Source organism: Trichosurus vulpecula, chromosome 1, assembly GCF_011100635.1.
Source record: "Trichosurus vulpecula isolate mTriVul1 chromosome 1, mTriVul1.pri, whole genome shotgun sequence".
NCBI classification, from domain to species: Eukaryota; Metazoa; Chordata; class Mammalia; order Diprotodontia; family Phalangeridae; genus Trichosurus; species Trichosurus vulpecula.
The window spans coordinates 452,402,112-452,417,275 of NC_050573.1; the positions used below are offsets into that span (position 1 = coordinate 452,402,112).

The window sequence follows — 15,164 nt, forward strand, 5'->3', positions numbered from 1 at the left end:
TGAAGCAATCAAGGCTATCTATAGTCATATGAAAAAACTCTTCTAAAACACTATTGACTGGAGAAATACAAATTAAAAAAAAAACCTCAGAGGTTCTACACCACAGTTATCAGATTGGCTGACATGACAGAAACAGAAAATTACAAATATTGGAGATGATGTGGGGAAATTGAAATACTGATGCATTGTTGATGGGTTTGTAAAGTATTTCAGCCATTTTGGAGAGAAATTTGGAACTACGCCCAAAAGGCTATAAAATCATTCATACTCTGACCCAGAAATGCTTCTATTAGGTCTGTATCCTGAAGAGATAAAAAAACAAAAAAAAAAGAAAGAAAAGGGACCTATACGCTGAGAAATATTTGTGGCAAAAAATTGGAAATTGAGGTGATGTCCATCAATTGGAAAATGGCTGAAAAAGTTGTGGCATATTATTGTGATGGAATACTATTGTGCTATAAGACTTGATGAGCAGGATGCTCTCAGAAAAACCTGGAAAGCCCTGCATGTTGTAATGTAAAGTGAAATGAGAACATAATGGGATATGAGAACACCCAGGAGATCATAGTACATGGTAACAGTGATATGTATGAATGACTTAGCTATTCTCAGCAATTCAATAATCCAAGACAATTCCAAAGCACTTTCTATGATGAAAAATGCTACCCACCTCCAGAGAAAGAACTGATGGAGTCTGAATGTAGATTGAAACATATTTTTGTGTGTGTGTGTGTTTCCAGAAGAGAAATTTAATCTAATTCACATACTTCTAGGTACATTAATAACCAGAATGTGGCCACTGAAAAAAGTTATAAGGTCAATTGCCTCCCAGCTTTACTTGGCCCAGGACTCCAAAATAAAAATCAATGCTCCTTATTCTCTACACAAAACTAGTTTTAAAAAGTGGAAGGTCTAGGAAGCTATACATAAAAAGCAATAGTGAAAGAGGGGATAAGATGTGGGAAAAACAGAATCCCATCCCAGAGTGGGGGAAGGGGAGGGGGCCTCTAAAGTACCCCCTGCTGATCTTTGGGGTCATGACTTGGAAGGAGAAAGCTGTCAGCTCTGAGCTTAATTCTTCTCAAAGAAAACCCCTCTCAGGGCCTCAGGCTGCTTGGGGGGCCACCGGTGATTTCCGTGGCTTTGGAGGCTGTCAGCCTGGGCATTGTGGAAGGCCTGAGGCCAACGCTGTCCCCACACCAGGCATCAGAGGGCCCTGGAGCAAGCACCGTGGGAATGATGCACTCGTTTGAGCAGGCATCTAGTAGGACAGAGAAGGAAAAAAGGAAGGAAGAAGGGAGGAGGGTAAGGAAGGGCAGATTCCCCCATGAAACAAGATGCCCTTGGGAGTGTGTGGAGGGTGGGTTGCGTCTGGGGGTTTGAGGAGAGGTCAGAAGTAGTGAGGACTATCATGCAGCCAACCTGGAGCAAAAGAGGAATCAGGTAACCACCTGGTTCCTGAGGCAGCAAACAGACAGGGGGTTTGGGATTCTACACACAATTAACTAGCGGACACTGACTGCCTTACTCTTGCTCCAGCCCTCGGGGTCCCAGCAGAGGAACTATTCTCCATGGCTCTCTGCAGATTTCTCATCTGCTTGGCCACAGACAGAAAGAAGCAAGCTCCCTCTCTCCCTCCCGGCATAAGCAAGACTCAAGGGCTCATGGGTATGAATTTTGCCCTAATACCTGTGGGGAGAAATGTCCTCTCTGCACTATCACACCCTGGTTAGGGTAGTTTCCAAGCCCAAGGAAGAGACGAAGGAAAGGAGTAAGGGAAGGCTAGGAAAATAACTCATCATCACCTGTAGTGTTCACACTTAGGGCACCAGGGCCTGGGCCGGAGTGTTGAGGTTGTGACTTGCTCCTTTGGAAACAGAACAGAGGAGGTTGGTGAAGAGAGAAAGGGCGAAACCAACAGACAGAGAAAGGAAGAGAGGTGGCTCTGGAATACTTCACACTGCCTCCCATTACTGAGCCTCTGCCACTGTCTGTGCTTGGGGGCCTCAGGCTCCGCTTTGGAGAAGTTCATTGCCAGGAAGTGCCTCTGGAGATACCGTACCCACTCCTCCTCGATGGAGAGGGGACCCTGGAACTCCACTTCGCAGAACCTGCACTTCAGAGTGTAGATGTTGCGCAAAAACTTCACCAAAGAGGTCCGGGGAGGGCGGGGGACCAGTGAGGACACAGGCGGCTGCCGCACTTCTTCCAGCTTCCGCTGAAACTGACTGGCTTCCTCACCCCGAGACGAGGCTGTATCCAGAGGTCCGGCTGGTCTGCGCTCACACTTATCCATATTCTACCGCTGGTGTTCCTCTGCCTTAACCCAAGCCGGGGGTGAGGAAGTCAGGGGTCGCTCCCCACCATCTCCAATCCGGCCGGCTTCCCCAGGTCCTAGCTCACCCCCCGCGTTCTCGTTCATCGGGGTGAGGCTGTTGGGAGCCAAGGTGAGGGGCACTCGTCCGTTCCCACCTCGCCCACGGCCTGAGTTACGGAACTTCTTGGTGAAGGGCCGGCCGCCCTGGATATAGCTTCGGTAGGCCCCCACCTTCTGGGGAGCCGTTGACACGCCATTCTGCCATTCTGTCAGCCCAAACTGTCACAGGTGAGCCCGAGCGTGGCTGGCCAGGGCCTTACGATTCTCAAAATAGAAGCCGCACAGCTCACAACAGGCCTCGCCGGAAGCATGTGATCTTTTGTCATGACCGGTCTTGGTCTTGAAGGGCAGCTCCCCAGAGAGAGGTCGCCCTTGGGGCAGCGGCCGCTCGGCCGTCATGGGGGTAGACGGCTCGGTGGCAAGAGGCGAGAGGCTCGTCTCCCGGGGCACGTGGGCAAGGCCAGGCCCGGATCTGCAGGACAAGCGGCCTGAAGCCCCTTCCCGGGAGCTCTGGGCCCGTCTCCACCCGGGGGTGAGGGCAGTCCACCCGCGGCAGTTTCCTTCTCGATGAGCCGCGGTTCGGCCGCCTTCTTCAGGACCTCTCGAAGAGTGTCGATGGGCGAACCATTAACTGACCACTGGGTCACCCCCATCTGCCGCAGGTGGGAGCGGGCGTGGCTAGACAGGCCCTTGCTGTTCTCAAAGACCTCGCCGCAGAACTCGCAGCGCGTGTCCCTGGCTGGCTCCGGGACGGCTGGGAGATGGAGAGGAGGAAGCTCCGTGTCCGGGGCCCGGAATGTGCCGGCGGTGGACGGATCCTGCTTCCCCCAAAGGCTGGCCTCGGCCGGCGCCCTCGCTCTGGGCTTCTTGGCGGGCGGTGGGGAGAGCAGGGAGAAGGCCACAGCCGAGGGCCGCAGACAGACAGTCTCTGCCAGCCCCTTGGGCTCCGCTGGGAGGCGGGCCAGGGAGCCGTCGCTCTGGAGGGGCTCGGGAAGCTCGTCTACGGGGGATCACTCGGCCTCCGGATCGCTCACTCCCACGTGGCGCAGGTGGGCCCCGGTGTGACTGGACAGGCCCTTTGTGGTCTCAAACCAGGCCCCGCACACTTGGCAATCAAGCCCTCCGTCCGAATCGCTATCTAGAATGAGGTTCAGGGGCCCCTCATCCTTTGACTGGAGCCACTGCGCCTGCGGGGGGCCTGACGCGGGGCTCGGGGGCAGCTCGGGGCTCTCGGGCTGGGGGGGACCCCCAAAGGGCAGGCGGCACCTTCTGGAGGAGAGGGGAGTCCGGTGGGTGGGAGAGGCCCCTAGATGAGAACCCGGGGGGCGACTCGGTGGCTTTGTCGATGGGGGGATCGGGGCCTCCGTCAGTCAGCAGACCTGGGCAGGGGGAGGCAGCGGCCGCCTCCTTGGAGAAGCCGGCTTTCTTGGCCCGGGGTGGGGGCGGGGGGCCGCAGTCCGGTCCTCCTTTCTGCTTCATCAGCGCGCACAGCAGGGTCATGGAAGCCCCGCTGCTATCAGACTCCGCCACGCCCAGCCGCCGCAGCTGGGAGCGCGCATGGTTAAAGAGGCCCTGCCGGGTCTCAAAACAAGCGCTCCACACCTCACACACTGTCTGATCCGGGGTCTTGGGAGCCGGGGCCCGTGTTTGCTCCCATGGGGGTTCCCTGGAGACACCTCGTTACCTAACCTGTTGGTGGTCTGCTCCAGCGGCCCGGGTGGAAGAGCGCCCTTCTTTGGGAGCGGGGGTGAGGTCTGCTCCACAGCCGCCATCTCTTCTTCCTCAGAGGCCAGAACCAGTGCGACCCCCGGGCCTGGGCCTGCTCCAGCTCCCGGCCCCGGCTTGGGCCTGTCCCTCGGTGGCAGGAGCGGTGGCTCGCGGGAGCAGCTGAAACATACTTTTTTAAAAGTTTATTTTTCTTGTTTATTTTGTCTGATTTTGTTCATTACATGACAAATATGGAAATATGTTTTGTGTATAACCTATGTCAGATTGCTTAGTGTCATACAAAGCAGTAAGGTAAGAGAGAGAATTTGGAATTCAAAATATTTTAAAAATGAGTGTTAAAAAATTTACATTTAATTGGGGGAAATTATTAAAATATACAAAAAAATACCCTCCTTATTTTTTTAAGTTAGATTTATCTAGTTCTGAGAGGGAAAATTGAGGTCTCCCATTAGTATACTTTTACTGTTTATTTCCTTGTGTAATTCATTTAACTTTTCATATAAGAATTTGGATGCTAAACCATTGGATACATATATTTTAGTATTGACATGACTTCATTGTCTATGGCATCTTTTAGCAAAATGTAGTTTCCCTGCTTATCTCTTTAAATTCGATCTATTTTTTTGCTTTTACTTTGTCTGAGATGATTATTACTACCCCTGCTTATTTTTTTCTTCAGCTTCAGCATAATAGATTCTGCTCCAGACATTTTACTCTGAGTGTCTCTCTGCTTCAAATGTGTTTTCTGCAAACAACATATTATAAAATTCTAGTGTGCCTCTGTTTTATGGGTGAGTCCATCCCATTCACATTCATAGTTATGATAACTTACTGTGTCTTTCCATCCTGTTTTTTTCTGCTTCCACCCATCTCTCTCTCTCTCTCTCTCTCTCTCTCTCTCTCTCTCTCTCTCTCTCTCGCTCTCAGTCTCTCCACTTTCACTTTGTCCCTCCTCAAAAGTGTTTTCCTTCTGACCATCACCCTCCCTCTATTAGTCCACCACCCTTATTTCATCTCCTATCTCTCTCATTTCCCTGTAGGATAAGATAAATTTCTATACTCAGATGAGTCTATATTTTATTCCCTCTTTAAGCCAATTCCAAGGAAAGTAAGGTTCAAGTGTTGCTACATTCCATCTTTCCCTCCACTATTAATGTTCTTTCATGCCTCTTTTGTGGGAAATAATTTACCCCATTCTTCCAATGCAACCCGTCATAGTCAACTCATACCTGTTTTTTCTGTCTATATATACTCTTTACTAATGATAAAGCTCTTAGGAGTTACATATATTAACTTCACCATTACTGAATCCCTTATGATTTCAGTTTTGCAATTACCTTTTTAATGCTTCTCTTGAGATTTGTATTTGCAAATCATCCAAGTGGAATATAATCGAAAACACTTCTATGAGCTGTCTCTTGAATATGTGTGCAAGCTTCAGGAAATCCAAGAAAGAAAAAAAGGTTGAGTTTGTGGAACCAATGCTATCATTCTTAGAGGGAACATTCACGTTCTATCAGCTCTAATGTTTTCATCAGGAATGCTTGAAAGTTCTCTGTTTCATTAAATATTCATTTCCCCCCAAAGGATTATAATCAATTTTTTGTTAGATCCTATGCCTGCCATAATATCATCCCAAGCCCTCTGATCTTTTCATGTAGAAGCTTCTAAATCTTGTGTGATCCAAAATGTAGCACCATGAATTGTTTCTCTCTGGCTGCTTGCAAAGTTTTCTCTGAGAGCACGGAGCTCTGGAATTGGGCTATAATTGTCCTGGGAGTTTTCATGTAGGGATCTATTTCAGTAGGTGATTTGGTGGATTCTTCTTGCCTGAAGTTTCTGTATTCTATTATTTAATATTTTTTAGTTTTCAGCATTGATTTCCACAAGATTTTGAGTTACAAATTTTCTCCCCATTCCTACCACCCACCCACTCCAAGTTAGCATATATTCTGATTTCCTCATACCCCAGTGGGCCCTCCCTTCTGTCACTACACCCCCCCCTATCCCTTTTCCCCTTACTTGTAGGGCAAGATAGACTTCTATGCCCCATTGCCTTTATATCTTATTTCCCAGTTGCATGCAAAAACAACTTTTTTTTTCCAACATCTGCTTTTAAAACTTTGAGTTCCAAGTTCTCTCCCCTCTTCCCTTCCTACCCACCCTCCCTAAAAAGGCAAACAGTTCAACATAGGCCACACATGTATCATTATGTGAAACACTTCCACAATACTCATATTGTGAAAGGCTAACTATATTTCCCTCCATTCTATCCTGTCCCCTTTACTCAATTTTATCCCTTGACCCTGTCCCTTTTCAAAAGTTTTTGCTTTTGTTTACCTCCTCCCCACATCTGCCCTCCCTTCTGTCATCCCCACTTTTTTATCTGCTTCCCCCTACTTTCCCGTGGGGTAAGATACCCAATTGAGTGTGTATGTTATTCGCTCCTCAAGTCAAATATGACGAGAGCAAGATTTACTCATTCCCTTTCACCTGCCCCCTCTTCCCTTTCAACAGAACTGCTTTCTCTTGCCACTTTTATGGGAGATAATTTACCCCATTCTGTCTCTCCTTTTCTTCCTCTCTCAATGTATTCCTCTCCCACCCCTTAATTTTATTTCATTTTCAGATATCATCCCTTCATATTCAATTCACATTGTACCCTCTGTAATAAACAAAATGTAAGCAAAATAGTTCAACTTTAGTAAGTCCCTTATGATTTCTCTTTCTTGTTTACCTTTTCATGCTTCTCTTGGTTCTTGTGTTTGAAAGTCAGATTTTCTATTCCGCTCTGGTCTTTTCACTGAGAAAGCTTGAAAGCCCTCTATTTTATTGAAAGTCTATATTTTGCCTTGGAGCATGATACTCAGTTTTGCTGGGTAGGTGATTCTTGCTTTTACTCCTAGCTCCATTGACCTCTGGAATATCGTATTCCAAGCCCTTCGATCTCTTAATGTAGAAGCTGCCAGATCTTGGGTTAGTCTGATTGGGTTTCCACAATACTCAAATTATTTCTTTCTGGCTGCTTGCAGTATTTTCTCCTTGATCTGGGAGCTCTGGAATTTGGTGACAATATTCCTCAGAGATTTCTTTTTGGGATCTTTTTCAAGAGGTGATCAGTGGATTCTTTCAATTTCTATTTTACCCTCTGGTTCTAGACTATCACGGCAATTTTCCTTGATAATTTCTTGAAAGTTGATGTCTAGGCTCTTTTTTTGAGATTTTTGATTTTTACTTTACAACACTCAGTTCCACATAATTTTGAGTTCAAGATTTTCTTCCCCCCTCCCCCTTTCCTCCCTCCCCAAGACAGCTTGGAATCCAGTATATCTTCTACAAATAACTTCGCATTGAACTTATTTACACAATAGTCAAGTTGTAAAGAATTATGACCAAGGGAATGAATCATGAGAAAGAAGTAACAAAACCAAAAGCCGAAAAACAAAAAACAAAAGAGAAAAAAAAAGAACAAAGAGGGGGAAAATGGGGAGCATAAAGTGTGCCTCAATCTGCATTCAGAATCCATAGTTCTTTCTCTGGATATAGATAGCTCTCTCCATCATGAGTCCTTTGGAGTTCTCTTTGCACCTTGTATTGCTGAGAAGAGTGAAGTCTATCAGGGTTAGTCATCACAGAATCCATATATCTGTGGTTGTGTATAATGTTTTCCTGGTTCTGCTCCACTCGCTCAGCACTATATTGGGTAGGTATTTCCAGGTTATTATGAAGTCCATATCATCCCCATTTCTCATAGCACAATAGTATACCTTTACATTCATATACCACAACTTGTTCAGCCATTCCTCAATTGATGAGCATCCCCTTGATTTCCAATTCGTTGCTACTACAAAAAGAACTGCTCTAAATATTTTTGTACATATGATTCCTTTTCCCACTTTGTGATCTCTTTGGGATACAACCCTAGATGTGGTATTGCTGGGTCAAAGGATATGAAGATGTATATAGCCCTTTGGGCATAGTTCCAAATTGCTCTCCAGAATGTCTGGATCAGTTCACATCTCCACCAGCATTATAACAGTGTTCCAATTTTTCCCACATCCTCTCCAGCATTTAGCATTTTCCTTTATTTTTCATTTTAGCCAATCTGACAGGAGAGATGTGGTAACTAAGAGATGTTTTGATTTGCATTTCTTTAATCAGTAGTGATTTAGAGCATTTTTTCATATGCCTATAGGTATCTTTCATTTATTCCTCTGAAAACTGACTGTTCATATCCTTTGACCATTTCTCAATTGGGGAATGACTTGTATTCCTATAAATTAGGCTCAGTTGCCTGTATATTTTAGAGATGTGGCCTTTATCAGAGACACTGCTTGTAAAGATTTTCACCATATTTTCTGCTTCCCTCCCAATCTTTGTTGCATTGCCTTTGTTAAACAAAAGCTTTTCAATTTAACATAATCAAACTTACCCATTTTGCATTTTGTAAAGCTCTCTGTCTCTTGTTGTGTCGTGAATTCTTTGCTTTTTCATAAATCTGATAGGTACACTATTCCTTGCTCTCCCAAATTGCTTACAGTATGAGCCTTTATTCCTAAATCATGAGACCATTTTGACTATTTTGGTATATGGTGTAAGATATTGGACTATGCCCAGTTTCTGCCCTACCATTTTCCAATTTTCCCAGCAATTTTTGTGTAATAGTGAATTCTTAGCCCAGAAGCTGGATTCTTTGGGTTTATCAAAGAGTATATTGCTATAGTCGTTGACTGCTGTGTCTTGTGTACCTATCCTATTCCACTGATCCATGACTCTGTTTCTTAGCCAGTACCAGGTAGTTTTGATGACTGCTGCTTTATAGTACAGTTTAGTATCTGGTATGGCTAGGCCACCTTCCCTAGCATTTCTTTTCATTAATTCCCTAGATATTCTAGACCTCTTGTTCTTCTAGATGAATTTTGTTATTATTTTATCCAGCTCTTTAAAATAATTTTCGGTAGTTTGATTGGTATGGCACTGAATAGATAAATTATTTTAGGTAAAATTGTCATTTTTATTATATTAGCTCAGCATAACCATGAGCAACTGATATTTTTCCATTTATTTAGATCTGACTTTATTCACGTGAAAACTGTTTCATAATTATGTTCACATAGGCCCTGGGTTTGTCTTGGCAGATAGGCACTCAAATGTTTTATAGTGTCTACAGTATCTTTGAATGGAATTTCTCTTTCTATCTCTTGCTGTTGAGCTTTGTTAATAATGTATAGGAATGCCAAGGATTTATGTGGGTTTATTTTATATCCTACAACTTTGCTAAAGTTTGCTGAAGGTTTTATTTTGCTAAAGGTTTTATTTATTAGGTTAATAGTTTTCTTGATTTCCATTTCATTAATCTCTCCTTTGATTTTCAGTATTTCTAATTTGGCTTTTTAATTAGGGATTTTCAATTTGTTCTTTTTGTAGCTTTTTCAGTTGCATGCCCAATTCATTGATCCCCTTTTTCTCTATTTTATTCATGTAAGCATTTAGAAATATAAAACTTCCCCTAAGAACTGCTTTTGCTGCATCCCATTAGTTTTGGTATGTTGTCTCATTATTATCATTCCAGTAGTTTTTTACTTGATTCTCTAGGATTCTCTAAGTAAATCATCATATCATCTACAAAAAGTGATAATTTAGTTTCTTCTTTGCCTATTCTAATTCCTTCATTTTCTTTTTCTTCTCTCATTGCTACAGCTAACATTTCTAGTAGCAAATTGAATAGTAGGGGTGATAATGGACATCCTTATTTCACCCCTGATCTTATTGGGAATGCATCTAGCTTATCCCCATTACAAGTAATGCTTGTTGATAATTTTAGGTAGGTGCTATTTATAATTTTAAGGAAGGCTCCATTTATTCCTATGCTTTCTAGTGTTTTTAATAGGAATGAACGTTGTATTTCATCAAAGGCTTTTTCTGTGTCTATTGAGACAATCATATGGTTTCTGCTAGTTTTGTTGTTGATATGATCAATTATTCTGATAGTTTTCCTGTTATTGAACCAGCCTTGCATTCCTGGAATAAATCCTGCCTGGTCATAGTGTATTATTCTCATGATATGCTGCTACAACCTTTTTGCTAATATTTTATTTAAAATTTTTGCATCGATATTCATTAGGGAAATTGGTCCATAAATTTCTTTCTCTATTTTGACTCTTTCTGGTTTAGGTATTAGTACCATATTTGTGTCATAAAAAGAATTTGGTTGGACTCCTTCAGCTATTTTCCCAAATAGTCTATAAAATATAGGAATTAATTGTTCTTTAAGTGTTTGATAAAATTCACATGTAAAACCATCTGGCCCTGGAGATTTTTTCCTAGGGAGTTTGTTGATGGCTTGCTCAATTTCTTTTTCTGAGAAGGGGTTATTGAGGAATTTATTGAACTGGGCAATTTATATTTTTGTAGATATTCATCCATATCGCTAAGGTTATCAAATTTATGGGCATAAAACTAAGCAAAATAATTCCTAATTATTTTTTTTATTTCCTCTTCATTGGAGGTGAATTCACCCTTTTCATTTTTAATACTGATAATTTGATTTTATTCTTTCTTTTTTTTAATTAACTTGACCAAAGGTTTTATCAATTTTATTTTTTTTCCCTAAAACCAGCTCTTGGTTTTATTTATTAGGTTAATAGTTTTCTTGATTTACATTTCATTAATCTCTCCTTTGATTTTCAGTATTTCTAATTTGGCTTTTTAATTAGGGATTTTCAATTTGTTCTTTTTGTAGCTTTTTCAGTTGCATGCCCAATTCATTGATCCCCTTTTTCTCTATTTTATTCATGTAAGCATTTAGAAATATAAAACTTCCCCTAAGAACTGCTTTTGCTGCATCCCATTAGTTTTGGTATGTTGTCTCATTATTATCATTCTCTTAAATGAAGTTATTACTTGTTTCTATGATTTGTTCTTTGGCCCACTCATTCCTTAGAATTAGATTATTTAGTTTCCAATTAAATTTTTAGCTTACTTTTCCATGGTTCTTTGTTACCAACAATTTTTATTGCATTGTGATCTGGAAAGTATGCTTTGACTACTTCTGCCTTTGTGAGGGTTTTATGTCCTAGGACATGGTTAGTTTTTGAGTATGTGCCATGTACCTCTGAGAAAAAAAAGTATATTCCTTTTTATCCCCATTCAGTTTTCTCCAGATGTCTATCATATCTGCCTTTCCTAAAATTCTGTTCACCTCCTTAACTTCTTTCTTGTTTATTTTGAGGTTAGATTTATCAAGTTCAGAGAGGGGGAGTTTGAGCTCTCCCCTTATTATAGTTTTGGTGTCTATTTCTTCCTGTAACTCCCTTAACCTCTCCTCTAAGAATGTGCACGCCATACCACTTGGTGCATATATGTTAAACAATGATATTGCTTCATTGTTTATGGTGCCTTTTAGCAGGATGTAGTGTCCTTCCTTATCTCTTTTAATTAGATCTATCTTTATTTTTGCTTTGTCTGAGATTAGGATTGCTACACCTGCTTTTTTTACTTTAGCTGAGGCACTATACATTTTACTCCAGCCTTTTACCTTTACCCTGTGTATATACCCCTGTTTCAAATGTGTTTCTTGTAAACAGCATATTGTAGGATTATGATTTCTAATCCATTCTGCTATCCACTTCTGTTTTATGGGAGAGTTCATCCCATTCACATTCACAGTTATAATTGTTATCTGTGCGTTTTTCTTCATCCTATTTCCCCCCATTTATGCTGTCTCTTCAACAGACTCCCATCCTGTGTTGGGAGGCCGGAGGATCTCTGCTGGTTTCGGGCACCCAGCTTTCTCCCAGCCTGGAACACTGGCTGATTTCTGCAGCTGCTTCTGCTTTGGTGCTGTCTTGTGCAGCTCTGCATGCTGAGTGCTCTCCCAGCTGACAGATCCATCCCAGCGATCTTTCGGAATCTCCTGGCTTGGAAATTTTCCCCATTCATACTGCTAGTAGTTTTTAACTGTCTCAAATCTGTTCAGATTCACTTTTTTGGAGGTATTTGACAAAACTTGTGAGAGAGCTCCAGTAAGATGCTGCTTTCACGTGGCCATCTTGGCTCCACCTAGTCTCTTTTTTTGATCATGGCTTTTAGGTATTCCAGTAATTTTTAAATTATCTCTCCTGTATCTATTCTCCAGGTCAGTGGTTTTTCCAATGAGATAATTCACATCGTCTTCCATTTTTCCATTTCTTTGTTTCTGTTTTATAATTTCTTGATTTCTCATAAAGTCACTAGCTTCCACTTGCTCCAATCTTATTTTTAAGGTGGTATTTTCTTCATTGTTCCTTTGACCCTCCTTTTCCATTTGGCTAATTCTGCCTTTCAAGGCTTTCTTCTCCTCATTGGCTTTTTGGAGCTCTTTTGCCATTTGAGTTAGTCTATTTTTTAAGGTGTTGTTTTCTTCAGTATTTTTCTGGGTCTCCTTTAGCAAGTCATTGAATTTTTTTTCATGATTTTGTTGCATCTTTCTCATTTCTCTTCCCAAATTTTTCCTCTACTTCTCTTACTTGCCTTTCCAAATCCTTTTTGAGCTCTTCCATGGCTTGAGACCAATTCATATTTTTCTTGGAGGCTTTTGATGTAGGCTCTCTGGATTTGTTGATTTCTTCTGGCTGTATGTTTTGATCTTCTTTGTCACCAAAAAAAGATTCTAGAGTCTGAGTCTGAGTCTGAGTTTGCATCCTTTTTTGCTGCCTGACCATGTTCCCAGCCAAATACTTGACAATTGAACTTTTGTCAGGGTATGGCTGCTTGTAGGGTAGAAAGTGCTTTGTCCCAAGCTTTAGAGGCTGTGCTGCTGTTTCCAGAGCTACTTCTACACAGCAAGTTCTGCCACAGCAGTGCTCTTCCTCCCCCTAGGACCACCAACCAGGATTTTGACCCAAATCCAAGGAGGGAAAAGCATGCTCTGCACTCCCACTCTGATCTGCCACTTAATTCCTCCCACCAGGTGGGCCTGGGCCTGGAAGCAACCACAGCTGGAGCTTGGGGAGCAGCTGCAGGACTGCACCACCTCCACTGCCCCACGACTGGGGCCAACTGTACACTCCTTTCAGTCTGTTCCAGCAATTTTTCCCACTAACCTTCTCTGTTGTCTTTGGCATTTGTGCCATTTTTTACAGCTGTTTGGAGGGACCTGGGGGAGAGCTTAATTGAGTCCTTGCTTTCCAGCCACCATCTTGACTCCCCCCCCCACCTTGATTTGGTGGATTCTTTCAATTTCTGTTTTACCTTCTTGTTTATCATGGTGGTTTTCCTTGAAAATTTCTCAAAATATTATGTATAGGCTCTTTGTTTTACCATGGCTTTCAGGTAGTTCGATAATTCTTAAATAATCTCTCCCCACTTTTTTTTCTAGGTCAGTTGTTTTCCCAATGAAATATGTCCCATTTTTCTACTTTTTCATTCCTTTGATTTTGTTTTATTATTCTTTGATTTCTCATGGAGTCATTAACTTCTACTCACCTGATTCTAATTTTTAAGGATTTCTTTTTTTTTTCAGTAAATTTTTGTACCTCTTCTTCCATTTGGCCAATTCTTCTTTTTAAGGAGTCCTCTACAGTGTTTTTGTACCTCTTTTTAGCATTTGGCCCATTCTATTTTTTAAGGTATTATTTTCTTCAGTATTTTTTGTTCCTATTTTACCAATATGTAGACTCTTTTTTTTCATGATTTTCTTGGATAACTTGGATAACTTTCATTTTTTCCCAATTTTTCCTCTATCTCTCTTATTTGATTTTTAAAGTTATTTTTGAGCTTTTCCAGTAATTTTTTTTGGAACTGAGACCAATTTAATTTTTTTTTTGCATCTTTGCATGTAGCTGCTGTGATTTTCTTTTCTTCAGAGTTTGCTTTATCTTCCCTATCATTATAGTAACTGTCTATGTCAAGTTCTTTTTTTTTTGTTTGCTCTTTTTTTTCTAGTGTATTTCTTGACTTCGAACTGTATGTTAACATTGCTCTTTATTTTCAGGGTGGAGGTGGCACTGCCAGCTTTTTCTTGCTGCTTTTTTCAGATCTAGTTCTATGGGTTTTCAGTTCTTATAAGGCAGTATGATTTGAGGAGAAATGTGGTCACTGCTCTCATGGAAATTGCTTTGCTTTGTGAGTGACCACAAGCACTTTCTTCCATCCAAGAATTGTAATCAGGTTCTCTGCTTCCTTGAAGCTACACATTCTAGTGTTTTAGGGCTCTGTCTCAGGCTAAGACTGCAAACTTGAACCACATATGGGCACGGAAAGAGACTCCTGCACTCAGTGTCAGCAAAAGGTCCCCTGTAATCTTCTTCTGACCAGTTGTCCCAACTTCTCAACATTTTTGGGCTGAGTAATCCAAACTCCATTTCTGCTGATTCAGTCACCCCCAAGGCCTGTTGCTGGCTTGCTGGGGCAGGCCTGTGCTAGATTGTACACCATTCTCACTCCAGTGAGACAGACCTTTCCTGCCAAACTTTTAAGTTACCTTTGGCTGGATAATTGTTTCACCCTGTCTTTTTGTTGATTATATACCTCCAGAATTTTTTTAAGATGTTATTTTAAGGTTGTTTAAAGTGGAATTTGGGAAAGCTCAGACAGTCACCGTCTTACTCCACTATCTTGGTGCTGTCCCTTCAATCAATTGTTAAGGGGTCTCATCACTCATGTTGGTGAGGATTAATAAAAATAGTGAATGTATGTGAACATTTTAGTTTTCCATGGATCTTTAATACATGTTAATCTGATGATTCAATTAATAATAATTGATTGACTCTTCATGGATGTAAGGTATTCCATGAATGACTGAAAATATCCTCCAGAAGTTTGTCATCTCTTTGAGGAGATATAAGAGCTACATACCTCAGGTTCAAGAGGCGGTATGTAGTTATGAGCCAAACATTTTTTTAAAAAACTATCATTTTAGTGCCTGTTTATTTTCTCAATTCTCTCTCCATCTATTCCTTTAATAATTCAGTGCTCCTTTAAAGTAACTTATGTTGCTTAGGTTAAGCAATACAAATTCTATTTGGTTTCCATTTCTTGCCTCTGGCTTAGCTCAAAATATACCTCAGTATTTTCATCA

The 15,164-nt window shown here is 41.8% G+C and overlaps 1 pseudogene; it reads right to left on the reverse strand.

The window, feature by feature from the left end:
* Positions 1-1,097: 1,097 nt before the first annotated feature.
* LOC118839743 overlaps positions 1,098-15,164 on the reverse strand; it is a 28,843-nt pseudogene continuing 14,776 nt past the window's right edge.